A 14,477-nucleotide genomic window follows, 5' to 3' on the forward strand; every position below is an offset into this window, starting at 1 on the left:
CAGGCAAGGGCTTGGTTAGTTGGGGGTGGGAGAAAGGAGGACAGGGGCAGTAGATGGGTTTAGAAGGTAGCCAGGGCCCTGACCGTGTAGGGGGTAGTAGGTCAGAGTGGAAACAAGATGTGATGGGATGCCCTCGGGGGTTCTGAGCAGGCAGTGGCATGAATGCATTTATGTTTGTAAAAGTCTCCTTAGAGAGAAGAGACTGCAGGTGGGGCAAGAGAATCAGAGACCACAGATAAAATGATATTGCAATAGACTAGGCAGGAATGAGACGAAGGTGAACAGCTTCCAGGAAAGCTTATTTATCTACTCATTGACTTTAATCCCTTGAGAGCTCTGAAGGGCCCTACAAGATGTGCACACCCTGTTTAAGTCTCCTTCCCTCTTTGCCTGATCACAACCTGGAACAGGAAGGAAGGATTTATGAAGGCACTGAGTCTCAGACATCCAGACCGAGTTAGGGACAGACAGCATTATTGCACAGGGTACCAGGGAAGTGTTTCGATCCTGGAGCCCCACGTTGACATTACTACTATTATGTTTCACGAAACAGCTCCCTGATTCCTGTTGCTTCATGCGGTACTGTGCAGGTCCGGGAAGTTTTACTGAGAGCAAGTTCTACTCTCGAAAGCCACAACGTAAGGATTTTTTTTTCCCATTTCATTTTATTCAAAGTGTATAAATACGTTGGTAAACAATACCATGAAAGAAGACATTTGATAACATCTATGCTAACAACTAAAAATTTCCACTTGGTGTTTTGCTCCCAATAAAACCTATTCTTTGTTAAAATTTTATTGTCAGTGAGTTTTTAAGTGCACAGAAAAAAGATTTCAATTACAATTTATAACCGAAGCAAGTTTGAACATAAGGAAGTCAGTTCTTTCAAAAGGAACAAAAACCCACCAGAGCTTACTTTGAAACAATATTTAAGGCTTCACTCCACGGAGATTTCTAATACTCTTTTTCTAAGTGGAATTCAATTTTCCCATTTGTAAGTTTCCCAATGTTGGTGGTTACAGAGTATGTGCCTGTGGTCAGGCGATTTAGGAAAAATGGGAAGCATGAAGGTGCTGGTTTTAAAATTAAATCTGAAGCTTTCACGTGCCTTAAGGACCACGTCCAAAAGAAATTGCTTTCCTTGGGACCAAAGGTACTATCTCGCCATTCAAAATGCAAAGGGCCAGAAGTTTATTTATACCTTCTCCATGATTTGTTTCCCAGATTTGGCTTTCTATAAGCACTTCCTTCAGGAAAACACACACTTTTCCTCCCCTGCAGCCCAATTTCCTGTAGGAGGGCCTCTTCAGAAAATGATAATCACAGCGTCCTTCTTGTGTTTTCCAGTGACACACAGAACACTCACATTCACACATACAAAACACCTTTCAAAAGAAAGTGAGGATGAAGCAGGGTAGAGAGAGTAAAGAAATTTTCTCCTTTTCCCCAAACTGCTTCTCCTTCTTAAAAACTACTCGCTGTTGCTGTGTTTTCATGGTGTATACTGGGATTTCACATCCATTCTCCTCATTTGAGGGCAGATTCTTCCTTGGGTTAGATGTAGATTTATGTAATCTGAGCCACTAGCAGAGTTAATTCTACCCCAGGCAATTACAGGATGCCCAGGGCTGCTGTTGGGACATGCTAACCACAGACGTGTTCTTGTGTTCCAAGGTGAAGATGACAATGAGGGTGGGGAGCTCTCCAGTTGTCCGAGCTGTGATATAACCACAAACTCTGTGACGCCTCCTGTAAGAAACAGGTCTGAGCAGACCTATTTGAAGAAGGGGTGGGATAGCTGAGTTCCATAGCCTAGCTTCTTGAACACAAAGTTATCATCCAAAACTATCTGGTAAACTCTTGGAAATGCTGTGGTTTCCTCTGGATTAAGACTTAGCCAGGTCCCTAGAGATGGCTACCCACTGGGAATGGTCTCGGGAGCCTGAACAGACTAAGACATTGATAATTAGCTTTGTACACAAATCTTATCATGATCATATTTCCTCAAATCTAAGACTTCCCACACTGACTTTTCAAGAGGGAATAAGAAATGTCATCATGATTGAAGGCACATACAAATATAAATAATAAAAATATATTTCCATTGAATTCAAAGATATTTTATTAGAAATGAATATGATCATAAAAATCCTAGACTATGTTAAGCCCTTCCTCGGCTGTACATTTAAATATATTACCTCATTTAATCCGCATAAAAATCATAGCCCTCCGAGAGAGATTGAATTTTCCTCATTTTTCAGATGAGGAAACTAAGGCTGAAGAAAAATTAAGAAAAGTGTTGGCACCTGAAGTTTTGTAACTCTGATCTCATATCCAGGCCCCTGAGGATTTCTGAGATATACTGCCCTAGAAGGGAGCCACCAATGGGTACAGCCTTCCCCTTTGATAAATTCCAAGGAAAAAAGGCAATAATTTCACACCAACAGCACAATTAAGTGACCCAAGACCCTGATGTAGGTTCTGTCGTGTCCGATGGCATAAAGATCAAACCCCACTGCTTCCAAGACCAAATTTTTAGGAGATAAAGTGGTGGACTGGGAGGAACAATGGCTCTGAGGTCTGAGGAATGCAGGATTTGTTAATTACGTACTGCTGGAGCTGAAGAGTGACATTTCTAATCATGTCCACATGATAACTTATAAAATAAATGGTACTGAGGAAATCGGAAAGTAGAAAACAGGTTCTTTACTTCTCAAACATCAAACTAACCTCCAGATGAACCAACAAATTTTGAATAAAAATGGAAGTGTAAAGATCTTTATGGCGATGGAATAGTTCTGTATCTTGCAGTCAAGGTTTTTATTGTCAATGAGTAGATTACATCATGCGTAGATTACATGCATCTACATATGTGATAAAACAGCACAGAATTTTGCACAGACGTTGCCCTGATGTCTATTTCCTGATTTTGATAGTGTACTATAATTATGTAAGACATACCCATGGGGGGAAACTGGATGAAGAGTACACAGGACTTCTCTACTATTTTTGCAACTTCCTGTGAACCTATAATTATGTCAAATAAAAAGTAAAAACAAAATTTAAATATAATCATAAATAGAACATGGTAAAACTGAACACTGAACTTGGCATGGCCAAGGAAGAATCCAATTTTTAAAAACTGATCAATTTAACCACTTATAAATGAAAAGTTTCTAATGTCCAAAAGCATACAGTTGAAAGGCAAATATTCAGATGTTTTCCATATATACAGAAAATGAGGGTTTAGTTAAGTTAGTATCATTTATATCCTGGTTAAAAGAGTGGACTTTGGTTGAAAGGGCCAGAATCTTTGGATTAAAAATCATGGCCCCATCATTTGATGGCTGGTGACTTTGAGAAAATTACCTTCACTGAGCTTTGGCTTTACTGTCCGTGAGATAGAGATAATGGTGGTGCCTTCCTCAATGAGCTGGTGTGAGGATTAAAAGACTTAAGAATTGAATAGTATCTGGAGCACAGTAACACATGCAGCATTAGCTGGGTTCTTATAATTGTTACAATGCAATACAAAAACCAAAACAAACAAACAAACAAACAAACAAACAAAAACAAATGCTAAATCCTTCTGTGATGCCAAGCTCTTGGCTATTCAGGATCTGACTGGGGTAAACTCATTCTTGATAACTGACACAGATTTCCCTGGTATAATTAAATCCTCAGGCTGAATCAGGCCTGGACATTTATGCTGACAGCTAATGATCTGTGGTAAGCAATCCTTACCCTTGTGGTCACCTGTGAGCTAGAATTTTTTGCTGTCTTCAACACATCTACCTCTGCGGTTATTCATCCCGTGTCCCGTCTACTGTGGTGTTTCTAGGCCACCGTAACTAGGTAACAGGATGTTTGTGAGAGCCCCTTGTGCTGGTATCCGGTGTTGTGATTTGCATTCTCCCATGCATTGGGTTGCTCTTACTATCTCTGTTTCATGAAGAGATGGCAACTCAGAGAAGTTGTAGTCAGTGGACTGCCCAAGGTCACACAACCAGCCAGTAGTAGCACCTAATCTCAAAACCAGCTATTCTGAATCAAAAGCCTGGACATTTCCAAAGTGATGGGAAACCCTCTGACTCACAATTCTAAGTACCATGTCTAAACTAGGATTCCCAATACAGATCTATGAGGTTCCACATTTTTCTGGCATGGGCTTTTGGAAAACTTTGTTGACTCCTTCCTGATGGGTTTTCCTTTTCCTTCCTGATTCTTGCCAGTGTTCCAAATAGGAGTATTTATCATACAAGTCCCATCGTGGCAAGTCAACTGTGAGACCACACTCTATGGGGGGGCACATGTTGCTTTCTGTGCTCCTTATGATGTTTTAGAGCTCTGTTTCTCCTAGTAGATTGGAGGCTTATAAAACACAGGGACCACCTGTTGTCATTATCTGGTATCTACTCAAAAATAGCTAGTACAATAGACTGTAACTTTAGGTTGTTGGCCTCTTGATCTGGAACAACACTTGAAAAGGCACACTTGGTCCATGTTTCTATTTAAGAAGCTCTTGTGTATATGAATGACCACCTGGATTATAAGTATAGAAATCTGAGTATCAGTTACCCTGGTGCCAAGGAAGAGGAATATTTGCTTTATTGCTAGCTCTTGGAGCTAAGAATGGAATTCTCATAAAATCACTATCCAGTGTGATCTCAGGCAGGTGATTAAATTGTACTGGATCTCTTTTCCCACATGGTGAAAGGAATTTATCACTTTTAAGGAAATCTACTCTGCAAGAGAGCACCTCCAATCCTTCCCACCTCCAAAGACATTTGAGTATTTACAGAGAGATGGGGCAAGGTGAGAAGAGGAGAGAGCTCAATGCACACATTTGGGCCTGGGCAACAACCAACACTGATGGAGAAGACAGGCAGACACAGATATGTATACACGTTCTCTCCTCTCTCTCTCTCTCTCTCTCTCTCTCATGCATACACACTCACAAATATACACATTCACCTATATATACACTCACACACATACATGCATTCACACACATACACACAAAATGTATATTTCTCTTATTATAATACTTTACATAGATATTACTTAGATGCTTTTCCTTGGAATCACAAAAGGTAGGCAGGAATGGTAGAATGGCTTTGTTATGTGTACAGAAAAAAAAAATGGCCTCTAGTCAAAATCTTCTTGCACACTTGTGGGTGGACTTGAAAGTAAGCATGGTTTTTTACTGTAACATGTTCCATGTTTAGCTCTGCTTTATAGGTGAGGACCCCACAAAATAAGAAACCAGCTCGGGAAAAGGCATTTTGGTGATCTTTTATGGAGATAGAAAGGCCTTATAGGTGCTTGCACGGCATTTATAACAACACCCTGTTCCACACAGTTGTCTCAATCCTAAAAACATGGAGCATTAATGTTGATAGGTCACCATAAAACTGAAAGTAATTTAACAGTAGGTTGACCCCAAAAGCAAAGAGTGTTAAAGTGAGGTGGGCGCAGTACCCTTAAAAGACACATAAATCTAATGTACCAACAGCATATGCTCCAGACGGCAATGCTGAGTGCACAGGGGAGGAAAAGGCAGCCAGGTGTCCACAGCCCAAAAAGCTAAAAAGGTAATTTGTGGCTTTTAGAGGTCATGAATAATGATTTCACATGGTTTTCTTGACTTTGATGTTGTTACAGAAAATCACATGAAAATGTGTGTTTTCCACTCTATTATTTCCCTCATCTGAAACAGAGCCAAGTTTCTTTCACATTAGGAGAAATATCTCAACAGGACCAACAGTTAGAAACTGGATTTTAAATTTCTTCTACACTCGTCCTAGCATCCTGCGTGCCCATCCAGTAAGATAGTAAAGGCACAAAAGAAATCTGGTCATTGATAATTACCTCTCTACGGCCACCTAGACAATGTGAGAGACACCTGGCTGCCTTCACGTTGCCCTGTCTCTGGCAGAAGGCTCGGGCTTCTGGTGCTGGTGAGGGTTATTCCAGGAAGCTAGTGCTTGGCCGGGTTTACACAAAGGGCCGAAACAGAGTGAGAATCACAGCCCGTGATGACGTAAACCAGGTGGGTCTCCCATGAATCTGAGTCTTATGCATTTCTAGGGCTTTGCCTTGACAAGCCTGGGCCAGTGAAGGGTCCTAACAGTGGCCCTGAGGTATCCCACAGACTCCCAGCCTGAGGCAGGATTTTTAGAACGTGTCTCACCTGAACTTGCCATGTGGCTTCAGGCAGTGCATCAACTCCTACAACCCACTTTCCTCCACTGAAAGGTAGGGGGAAGGCCCCACTTACCTACTGCACAGAACTGCTTAGTGGAGTTTTAACAAGTCAGGATGGCAGAGCTTATGATGTGTTTACGATTGCAAATATACTAGTGGCCAAAAGCAGCTGAGGAGATGACATTTGGTAGAAAGGAGAGCTCAGATTCCCCTTCCATCAGTGTACCCGAATGGCTTGTGGAAGTTGGACAATTCCTTTCACCACTATATGTTTCTCTATTTCCTTAAATAGCTTCTGTCATTTTCCAGATAATCACCTGGAAAATACTATGCATAGAACCTGCATAGAATCACTGTTTCTCAGGACACCTGTCTTTCATAACGTAGTGCCTACCATCCGAAGCACAGTGCTAGTCTTAGGAGCAGCCAGCCTGCCCTGCTGAGGTTGCTTTGTGCCCTCCTGCCACCCAGCACCCTTCACAGACGGCCCCCCGTGGGCTGGGCCTCCGGACGCTGGGGCGGCGGATGAGCTCAGCTCTCAGAAGTGGCTGGCCTGGCTGAGACAGGGGTGCCCTGCCACACTCACTTCCTAGAGTACGAGTTCAGCCAAAGCCACATTAAAAGATGGTTGCTTAACGTTGGCAGAACTTTTCGGGAGGCACCAAAGGAGGGTGTGTGGGAGGGGGGGAGTGGGCAACAGTGTCATAAAATGACGAAGCCGGACAAACGTTTCCTGTCCTCACATTTAAAATCTCCGATGGGGGTGGAAGGCAGCCTCAGAGGCCCGGGGCTTTCCTGAAGAAACTATAAAAGGAAAAAAAAAAAATGATAAAGCTGGGCTTTAGCAGGCTACTACCACCCAAACCAAAGAGGGGAAGAGAAGTTTCCCTTCAGCTCCAACCCTTGCTTGTAATCTTCAGGCTGGATTTGCTGCAGGAAGCTTTTCAGAGGGGATGTGAGGTTTGGTTTTGTTTCTGTGGTGGCTCTTTTCTCCTCCGTGAGCGGCTGTAGGTCAGATCTAGTCTTCTCGTGTTCCCACTATAATATATTTAAGAAGTTGAACAGGAATCAGTGGCGTCTTTGTGCATCCCACACCTCCTAGTGGTCTCCAACAAAATGTATTACCTGCTCAGAAAGTATCCCTTGCTATATGAATTGTTGCTGCCTGAAATCAGGAAAATAATCTCTTTGGACAAGGGCCATAACTTGGATATAAAAACCACTGACGTAGTCGATACATATGTTTTCTTCATGGGGTTTCCAGGACAAGGGAAAATCATGGAGCCTTCCCTCTGACATCTGTCAATTTTTCAGTTGCAACAAGAATATGAGTAGCTGATATGAAGCAGAACAAATGGAAAATTGTTCAAAATACTCAGCACAATTGGCCTATTTCCTTCAGCTTTCCAAGTTACTCAAGCAATAGCGTATTGGCGATGTTTCTCATGATAGACTCCCTGTAGAGATTCAATGCTCAGGTCTATCATTTCATGACCACTTAAATCCTGCAAAGTAAAATCTCATGCAGGCAAGGCCTGAGAGACCCATCCCCTAAGAAAAAGATAAGCTCTGGGGCACCTGGGTGGCTCAGTCAGTTAAGCTCGGACTCTTGATTTCAGCTCAGGTCATGATCTCATGGTTCACGAGTTTGAACCCTGCACCAGACTCCGCACTGACAGTGCAGAGCCTGCTTGGGATCCTCTCTCTTTCCCTTTCTTTCTCTGCCCTTCTCTGTCTCAGAATAAATAAATAAATAACTTTTAAAAAGAAAAAGAAAACTTCTCCTGTTTTCAGAGTCTCCAGCCCTAAGATGGGACTGGAGATGTGACAGCAGACCCACTTAGCGAACGCATGTACACTGTGTAATTTAAATCACAGTGTGTAAGGCAGCCTTTCAAGAGACTCCACACATCTTCAGAGTTCCAGGGATTGTATTTGACTCACAAAATTTAGAATTCTTCACCCACACTTATCAGTGTCATCTTCCTTCTCCTTGTTCTACCCTCCTCTATAAAGCAAGAGACACATGTAGCTGCCTACAGCAACCTCAAAGATTTCTCCAATAAAGCAATGAAAAGTGTGTGTGGGGGGGGGGGGGGGGAGTGGAGAATGTTCCAGAAAAGCTCACAGAGTTTTGTGGCTTAGGAGTTAAATCAAATAGCCTGGGGTTCCAATTCTGATTCTGCTAACAATTAAATAATGAAATACACCCTCTCTGTATTTCAAGTTCTTTAACATGAAGTAATTCCTTTGACCTTCATAACAAACCTCTGAGGGAGAAAGGGAAGCCTCGTCATCCCAAGTTTGCAGATGAGCAAGCCAACTCTGAGGTCTGCATAACCTGCCAAAGAGTGCATTGCTACATAGGCAGAACTGTTATCGACGCAGCCTTCTTGCTCATGGTTCACGCCATGTGGACTGAGCTCTCTCTCTCTCTCTCTCTCTGAGTCATGACCTCTCTTACCTGAACATACATACCTACTCACTCTCCACCCTCTGCGCCCCTCAGGAGCATGTGAGGCCCACCTTGGATGGCCTGAGGACATGTCACTGCATCACGTGGGCAGCACGTGCTCAGTAAATATTTGGCAAATTGAAACAAACTGAATCAACCTGATCAAATTGCAAAGCAGGTAAATTTTGTGCATTACCCTTCATCCTGTAACCCCTCGTTCTTAACCTCGACTCCCGCCTGTCAAAACCTATACTTCTAGATCTTTCAAATGCATAAACTCTATGATTGATAGGGACTTAAAGTGTTCTCTATCCCTGTAAGGTGACATTTGAATCTAGTGGATGTGGCTGTAATTAATTTCAGGCACAGCCAGAAAGTCTGGGATGACCTGAGAAAGTCAGGGCCTTCCGAGCAGGCCAGAAATCACATGTAGAACTCAGTGGAACTTCAGCCTGTGCCGAAATCACAGGCATTCACAGTCACCCACCTTGGTTTTTCTCATCTATGAGTTGAAAAGTGTGAGTCATAAACTGTTGGAAGTATTTTTAACTCCCCAATTATTTGGATCGTAAAATGCAATGTTTCAACCCTAACCGAATGCTAAGGCCAATCTTAGCAACCAATTAGACAGAGTTGACTTTGAAACCAAAGAACAAGTCCAAGAGAGAAAGAGTAAGCTATTTAAAAAGATTATGTGGATATCCCAATATGTGTAACTCAAAGCACCCATGAACTCTCCATGCAAACAACAAAGTACGATTGTGTCTTCTCCTTGACGTGGACTAAGGGACACTGCATCCTGAGCGCCCCCTCAGCCCGGAGCTTGCACTCCACTTACAAATGGACACATGCTAAGGTGTCTGCATTCTGTCCTTTAAGATTCCTGAGGCTCACATCACGGGGGAGCCCACTCTTCAGCCTCAGCTTTTTCAGTTTACACTTTGAGCCACTAAGTTCTGTCGCTGCCATCTCCTGTCCCTGCCTCTCCTTCCTGGCACCTCTTACAGCCTCAGTTCAGGCCCCCTGAACCTGCAATACTCACTGAGGGATACCGCCTTTCCCTCCCCAATGGCCTCTAAGCCCTAATGCCTCCCCCAACCCCTGCCATGCTGACAACTGGCAGGCTTCCGCCCTGGTTCTCTCTCTGTCTGCCAAACTTGCTCATGCTATACTTTGGCTCCAATGCCCACCCCAGGAACTCCCACTTGCCCTTCCAGACTCAGCTCATACAACCTGGGAAGTCTTTACTGACTGCCAGGCTGAGTTAGAATCCCTGCCCATGCTTTCTCAAAATCCTGAGTATATATCAAACACAGTGTTAATGACACCAGATAGTATTCCTATTAACTTCTCTACTTGTGTCCTTGGTTCTCACAACATGCCAGAACTTGCTGACTGGCTGACTGACTCACTAAAAGAAGAGACTGCAAGAAGTGTGGTCAAGAAAAGTCCCAACTTCCTTTGAGATTTTCCTTAGTGCCTAACACAGTGTCTGCTGCAGGTTCCCAGGTAGTTAAATAAAACTGAACTACATAATCCTTTCCTTGACCAGTCCTCATTCATTCGGTCATCAGGTATTGACCATCCAGGACGTACTGTGGAACTGTGAGTAGTAGACACTGTGGAAGAAACGACCGGGTAAACCAAGGGCCTGGAGGGGTCTAGAGTCAAGAGGAGTAATAGGTTTATAAACAGCAGAGAGTCGTCCAAGTCTGAGTGAATCACCAGCAGCCCTTTGTAGGGGAAATAGGGAAGATATAGCCATGGAGAGGAGTTTTCAGGCAGGTCTTAACTGATGAGTACGTGAATATCCTTTGTTTGAGTCTTCTTAGTCATGTGTGTACGTGTGCCCGTGTGTTTTGGATACGTGCTACTACTATCCACAAAATTCCCTGGAATGAATATTTATGCAAATGCTAATTACGCACTAATTACACACTATAATCTAAAACTCCCCTAGGTTATTTCCTGCCAACACAACGTCCCTTTGCTGCGCGTCTCTTAACATTTTAGCTGCTCTTTGGATGACAGTGGTTTTAACATTCCACAGACCCTGGTCTACCATCCCTGAACTGCTTCCTGTCCTGAGTCCTGTTACTCTCTCACGTTTATTATCATTTTTTCAGCTGCAGTCATTGCGAACAGTAGTGTGCTTCCCCCACATAATAAATATTCATGTGCTTATGAAGTCGCAGAGAAAACGTTGCTGAGCATGAAGAGTTGATGTCAACAGTCAGGAGTGGATGAAACACAACACTAAATCTATTAGCATTCCCACATCTTCCTAGAGGCTTAATTGTTTCAGACAAGAGGCTGAAGCATGGAGTTTGGAGGTTTTGAGAATGACTACAAGATGGGAAGGAAAACAAAAGATATAATTGGCAAATTATGGCTCTGGGAGTCACTTCTTTTCACAACAGCACATGGGTAAGAAGCCTTTTCACATTATCTAATTTATCCCTTGGAGACTGGGATGGTCTACTGACCCCGAGCATGAGATAGAACCTGGGCAGCGGTGAGCCAAGCCCTGCTAGGAAATGAGGAATTGCCTGCAATGGGAACTCCTAGTCTGAACTCGTACCCATATTTCTGACCTTAGACCTCTGTTCAGATGCAGCTCTTGGCTCAGAGACAGCTACTGTCATGACACAAGTGGAAATTTCTTTTTCCACAATTCCTGTCTGATGGCATCTAAGAATCAATGCAAAGTCACTTTAAGAGTGTTCTGAAATACTGCTTGCTTCTGCAGTGCATAGACTAAAACTGGAACGATTCAGAGATTAGCATGGCCCCTGCGTGAGAATGGCACTCAAATTCGTGAAGTGTTCCATATTTAAAAAAAAAAAAGAATGCTTTGAAATATTAACAGTTATTTGCTGGACATGAGTGCATGCAGGTGTGCACACACAGTACACTAAGCAAATGCCCAGTAGATGTATGATATTAGACAGAAGTGAGAGAGAGGACGGTGACGTGGAGTAGCGGTATAGGGTAGTAGATGAGCACTTTGTCCTCAGAAAAGCTTTGTAGTCCTAGCTCTGCCACTTACCAGCCATGAGACCTTAGGAAAGCTGCTGAACCTCTCCAGGCCTCAGTCTCATCATCTCCTTAACCCAGTGGTTCTTAAGTGGGGGCAATTTTGTGTGGGCTATTTGAGTGCCAATGACAATTTCAATGCCCCCCCCCCATTAATACCTCATAAGTTTTCATCTTATGCCCAATACTGCCTTCAATCTTTCCTGAAACCAAGACTTAGGTCATAAAACAAAGGGATGGTCAGCAAAAATATGTCTAATTTTCAAGCCAAAGCCACTACATGACCAGGCGACCCAGTGGCATTGGACTATCTAACGTCCCCAAAATGTCTCTAGGCATGCAGTCCAGATTCATTCCGTTTCTTCTTTTTTTTTATTTTTTAAAATGTTTATTTATTTTTGAGAGGCAGAGAGAGACACAGTGCAACCAGGGGAGGGGCAGAGAGACAGAAGGAGACAGAGAATCCAAAGCAGGCTCCAGGCTCTGAGCCGTCAGCACAGAGCCCGATACGAGACTCAAACTCATGAACTTCAAGGTCATGACTTGAGCCAAAGTTGGATGCTTAACCGACTGAGCCATCCAGACACCCCTCATTCTGCTACTTCTTAAGGCAAGATGCTAATTTTATCTTAGAAAATGCAGCATCATCTCCCAGGCAGTGACATGCTTGGAAAGGAGAGATCTGGCCACCAATGGCAAAAATTGTTTTATCTCTTTTTAGGTTTGTTTGTTTAACAAGACCAAAAGAGGACAAAGTCATATCTTTCTCACTGACTTCAGCAAGGGCAGTGTTCTATTTAGACACCAGGAAGAACAATGTGGAAATTGTTCACTAGCAATGTGAATCATTTTCAGACAATCCCCAGAAAATCTGGGATAAGTTAGGTAGAAGAGAGATAGATGACAGTACGTGGAAAACTTTATTTATGAATGTTAATAAAATTTCTATTGCAAAGGAAATACTAGAGACAACACTGAAAAGCCCTACATTGAGAGTGAAGCTTATTCCAGCCTGACTCTAAGATGCAAACAAGCCAAAGACCGATTCATTAAGTGCCAAGTTCAAGAGAAAGATGGCAGGCTAGTGCTACAGCTGGAGAAGTTCCCCTCCTCAGGGTTTTGCCAAGAGCCTGCTCACATGCCTTGCAGACCATGATAGATACGTTAGGGCAGACCTGACATCCTTGCCGAGCTTTCTTCATGTCAGCTTTTTGCAGCATGGAAATGTGTTGGTAGGTTTTGGACTAAAGGCAATCTCCCTCATTCATACCTGGGACCTTTGACAGAAATTTTCAAAATGGAAAACAAAAATGGCAGCCAGTCAAAATCAAGGTTCTAATTTTTGCAACATCTGGAGATCCGTTTTGAAGACAACGGCCGGTAAAAGCAGAATGGGCTTGGATTTATATGAAAATGCACCCCAAGAAATATACAGATATTTGTTGGTTACACCATGGATTCTGACATCTTTCATTTGTTTGAGCTGTGGGAATGTTTTCAAAAAGTGTGGTGAAAACATGGTGGGACAAAGATTTTGTGAGGGCTTGATATATTGACTTCTATTTTCCACAGGTTGGAATGAAATTGTTTTAAAACAGCAATTGAGGGGCACCTGGGTGGCTTAGTTAGGTAAGTATCCTACTCTTGATTTCAGCTCAGGTCACCATCTTACAGTTTGTGGGAGGGAGCCCCACATCAGGCTCTGTGCTGTCAGCAAGGGGCCTGCTTGGGATGCTCTCTCCCTCTCTCTCTGTCCCCCTCTTCTCTCTCCCTGTCTCTCAAAATAAATAAATAAACTTAAAAAATTAAAACAGTGATTGAGACGTATACCACTCCTTACAAGTTTCCAGTCATGGAAACAGTAAATATTTTAACTGCGTATAGTAACCAGAATTTGTGAGGAAGTGAGTTTCAGTTAAAGTGTCATCAAGGTAAGATGAAGGTTTCAAAATTCTAATACTGAGAAATATGCTGAATGTCAGAGTCAAGTAAAAAGCCAGGCTTTCTAAAACCTGGCTAATCCTTATTCCATGATTATATCTCCAAGAAATTGTGCCCAAATGGTGTATACTCATGGGGATTTGTAGAACATGGTAGCCAAACAGAGTGACCTTTGCAGCCCAAAGATCTGGGTTCAAATCCCAGCTCTGATACTTGTGTGGCTTTGGGGAACTTATTTAACCTCTCTGATCCTCAGCTTCCTCATTTGTTAAATGGGAATGATAATGGTACCTGCCTGATAAGGGCTCTTTATCAAACATTAAATGAGTTTAACATCTAAATGCATGTGAAGCATTTGGAAAGAACACTGCCTGAAATATTTTCAGCGTTCCATCAATTCTGGCTCTCCTCATGTCATTTCATCTTCACACAAACCTTGTGAGATAAGTACCATCCATAATTCTCATCTCACACATGGGAAGATGAGGATTTGATAGGTATATTAACTCGCTCAAGGATAGACAGCTCATAAGTGGTGAAGCCAGTACTTGAAATGACCTGCTTTCAGCCCAAAGTCCACTACATAGTATATTTGGGAATATGACTGAGAAGAGAAAGAGTTGGTTTTTCCTACTAAGGAAAATAGTTGCTAGGGCAGAAATTAGCAAAATCGCTAGTCCAGGAAGTAACTTTCCATTTCTTTCTATGGGACATTTGCCACTCTATTCCTCTCCCTAAAGCACTCAGAATAGGAGAGAAGGGGTGTGATTACAGAGATGAACCCTTTCCAAACTCTTTTTCCCTCAATTTAATCAGATCCCTTGCTTAACACTTAGCA

The 14,477-nt window shown here is 42.7% G+C and overlaps 1 protein-coding gene and 1 non-coding gene across 3 annotated transcripts in view; one reads left to right on the forward strand and one right to left on the reverse strand.

Annotated features, from left to right (window-relative positions):
- The window catches only part of SUGCT (succinyl-CoA:glutarate-CoA transferase), a 755,607-nt gene that overhangs the window by 146,646 nt on the left and 594,484 nt on the right, over positions 1 to 14,477 (reverse strand). The gene's annotated exons all lie outside the window — the stretch shown is intronic.
- LOC132679937 (U6 spliceosomal RNA) lies at positions 11,398 to 11,499 on the forward strand. Its single transcript, XR_009610423.1, has one exon. It is a non-coding gene; the product is annotated as a U6 spliceosomal RNA (small nuclear RNA).

The sequence above is a fragment of the Panthera onca genome, chromosome A2 (assembly GCF_046562875.1).
Source record: "Panthera onca isolate mPanOnc1 chromosome A2, mPanOnc1 haplotype 2, whole genome shotgun sequence".
Taxonomy (NCBI): domain Eukaryota; kingdom Metazoa; phylum Chordata; class Mammalia; order Carnivora; family Felidae; genus Panthera; species Panthera onca.